Raw genomic sequence first — 3607 nt, 5'->3', positions numbered from 1 at the left:
ACCAAGTATGCACACTTTTGTGCATTATCACATCCATTTAAAGCTAGTACAGTGTCTACTGCATTTATGGAAACAATTCAAAAGCTACATGGAAACCCAAAGATTATTGTAAGTGACAGAGATCTCATTTTCACTGGAAATTTTTGGACAGAATTATTTTCTTGTCTTGGTACTCAGTTAGCTCATAGCTCATCTTATCATCCTCAATCTGATGGGCAAACTGAGATAGTAAACAAATGTTTGGAAGGATACCTTCGTTGCTTTGTATCTGATAAACAGACACAATGGGTCAAATGGTTGCCTCTGGCTGAATGGTGGTATAACACTTCCTTTCATACAGCAACAAAAATGACCCCATTTATGGCACTTTATGGGTATCAACCACCATCCATCACATCATATTTAAGAGAAAATTCTAAGGTTCAGGCAGTGGAACATCACATCGAACATCAACAACAAGTCCTCCAACTCTTAAAGGATAACCTTGTGTTGGCACAGAATAGAATGAAACAACAGGCAGATCAGCATCGCAGTGAAAGAAGTTTTGATGTAGGTGATTGGGTATTCCTACGGCTACAACCATATAAGCAAATGTCCCTCAAGCAAGCTAAGAAGGATAATAAATTATCACCAAAGTATTATGGTCCGTACAAGGTGTTGCAAAAGATTGGTACTATGGCATACAAATTGGAGCTTCCTGCAGCTTCTCGATTGCACCCAGTTTTCCATGTTTCATGCTTAAAGAAGGTTATAGGCGAAAAGCTCCCAGTTCAAACAATATTGCCAGAACTTGACGAAGAAGGAAAAATTATATTGGAACCGGAAGCAGTTATAGAAACAAGAACTCGACAGCTACGAAATCGATCAATTTCAGAGTACCTTATCAAGTGGAAGAACTTATCCGCTGAAGATTCCACATGGGAGGACGAGAATTTTATGCAGAAGTATCCTGAACTACTCAAGCGTTGAGGACAACACTTTTTTGTAGGAGAGGGGCATGTTGGGTCCCTATAATACTAGTGATTACCCCATTACTATTGTAGTTATACCCCTTATTTATATTGATGTACCCATGTAGTGCCCATATTGTTACTATTGTGCCACATAGAAGCCCACTATTGTTATTGTTGTGCCCTACAATATTATTGTTATGTAGGCTTTGATTGTATTGGGACCACTTAGACTCTTATATATAGAAAGGAGGTATTTTCATTTGTAGCATCCAAGAATTGTTCATTTATGTAATGTAAAGGAGGTTGCCCCCTCGAAGAGGCTGAATTCTAAGGCGTGGATCTCTCTTTTCTATCTTTTTGTGAGCTGGTTTCATAACACTTTCCCCCTGAAATCCGAGCAGCGCAATGACGATTATGAAGGAAAGTAGCCATAATAACACCTCTCGGGCCATGAATAACCCAATCAAGCAAACTTCAAATATTTGGCCACACTGATGTTAAGAAGGAAGTTACTTGTCTTCTCTTTGGCGGATCAAGGAAGAGACTACCTGATGGAGTTCGATTAAGAGGAGATATCAATGTGCTATTACTTGGTGATCCATCCATTGTGAAATCACAGTTCCTTAAATTTGTTGAGAATACAACCTCGGTTGTTGTTTACACTTCTGGAAAAGGTTCATCTGTTGCTGGTCTACCAACTTCATGCGAGAAATATCAAAATGAAATTGGATCTTCACTACGTTATGTCTAACGTTGGAAGCATCGTTGAGGCCCCTTTAAAATACCATCATATATGACAATGCCTTTACATAACACTTCAATGCTTATGCTACGGTCCTTTAAAAGAACACATCAAGCCCCATATATATGCACGACAGTCAACAAAGTGTTTAACGCACATATGACACCAATGCAACTAACATAACTCATGGATTTCATAAACGTTTACAATCTTTTAAACACAGCATGGAAAGTGCATACCACCAAACCATCCACTATACCAGCCTACATTATACCACCTCCGACGCCGCTTCCATAAGGTTGTAGAAAGTCAACTTTTCCAAGCCAACTGTGCATATATATATGAACGGATCTGCTTTACTTTGCCAACGCATAAAGTGGGTTGTTATTGTTATTAATTTTCAAGTCACAGCCTGATCAGTTTTCAAGGCACAGAAATGGCCATGGATTCTTATGAAGTAGCCCTGTGGGTAGTGATTTTCACCCTCTCAGTGCTCCTCAGTGGCATAACATTCATTGCAGGAGAACGAAACAGGCAGAGAGACAGGAGACAGATAATAAAATTGTGGTTCACAGAAAAAGAAATTAACTATCACATAGCCATGTTCAAACTTGAAGAATACTCAGAGTGGTGCATCAATAATCGCAACAACCAGCGCCATCTCCACTTTCCTCTCCTCCATTTTCAAGCCCAGTTACCATCCAACGATGTCCGTAGGATAAAAGAAGCTGAGTTGTACAGAGAGATCGTTGCAAGCTATTAGGATGTTGTACTGCTTGATCATCTGGAAACGAAATATACAGATGATAGTTTTTTTTGTTATATCCCAGTGGGAGAAGTACAAGACTCTGGTAGAACCCATGGAAGGGGGTGGCATGCAGATGCAGATGGTTGCGTTGAGCAGTGTAGAATGCTTTGCAGATCAAATGAAAGAGAGAGGAGGAGGAGCAAGGTAGAGGAGTGGCATAAGCAACAAGGATGTGTGCCATGACCAGGTCATTTTCCCCAAACCTCTCAAAATGGTCGTTGCCCCCTGTACAGCCAAGGAGATTTATAGATCTCGATTCCAAATTCAAAGCCAATCAACATTACGTGTGAAGGGGAGCCAGGCTATGAGCTTTTAGATATTTTTCTTAACAAGAGCGGGTGTGGAGACCAAGCAAATGTTGCAGATAAAGAGAGTATTGCTATTTGGTGGTATGCGGAGAGCAGAGAGCAGAGGATGGAGAGCAAAGAGCGGAATATGAGAGAGGGCTCGACTAGCTCGGCGTACACGATCTCCTAACAGTCGAGGAGGCCTCTGGCGAGCCTATCAGATTCCTTGAGCGAGCTCATCTCCCGCAGTAGTTCGACTCCTACTGTGATCGGTTCTCCTACAGTAGTCTCGATAATAGCCCATTCAACGCACAGAAAGCAGAGAATAAACCACGGACATGACTTCCATACCGCAATTGAACGGAACCCTTCTCAAAATAAATCAACACTATTTACGACTTTCGTGGCAACAATTCAATGCATCAGAGTCTTCAATGCACCAAGAGACATCCCATAAATGATTCAACACATAATACAACAGAGAAAGCGGGAGATTCGATTGTGACTATTCGACTTGCACAACCAGTGCAATTAATATAGCTCTATTCAACTTGGGCAAAAAAAAATATTCAAATATCAACTTACACACAAGACTGGAGTAATGACGCATAGAAATCAAATGAAATATTGAGAGTGTGAGAGTGTGGTGTTACACATACTATGCCATATGATGACAATTCAGAGGTGTGTTCTTGTCAGGGCAGAGATGGCAGGTTTGAGCAAGAATGAGCGCTTTTTTTTTTAATGCTGCGGGCAAACTAAAATGGCGTTTTTTAGAAGGTAGGTTGAGAATGCAACAGATTGTTCTGAGTGAAAG

The sequence above is a fragment of the Pinus tabuliformis genome, chromosome 2_2, assembly GCF_031772625.1.
Source record: "Pinus tabuliformis cultivar Carrire ecotype Pingquan chromosome 2_2, CPIR1, whole genome shotgun sequence".
NCBI classification, from domain to species: Eukaryota; Viridiplantae; Streptophyta; class Pinopsida; order Pinales; family Pinaceae; genus Pinus; species Pinus tabuliformis.
The sequence above is the reverse complement of the archived record's forward strand: the minus strand, read 5'-3'. Positions refer to the sequence as shown.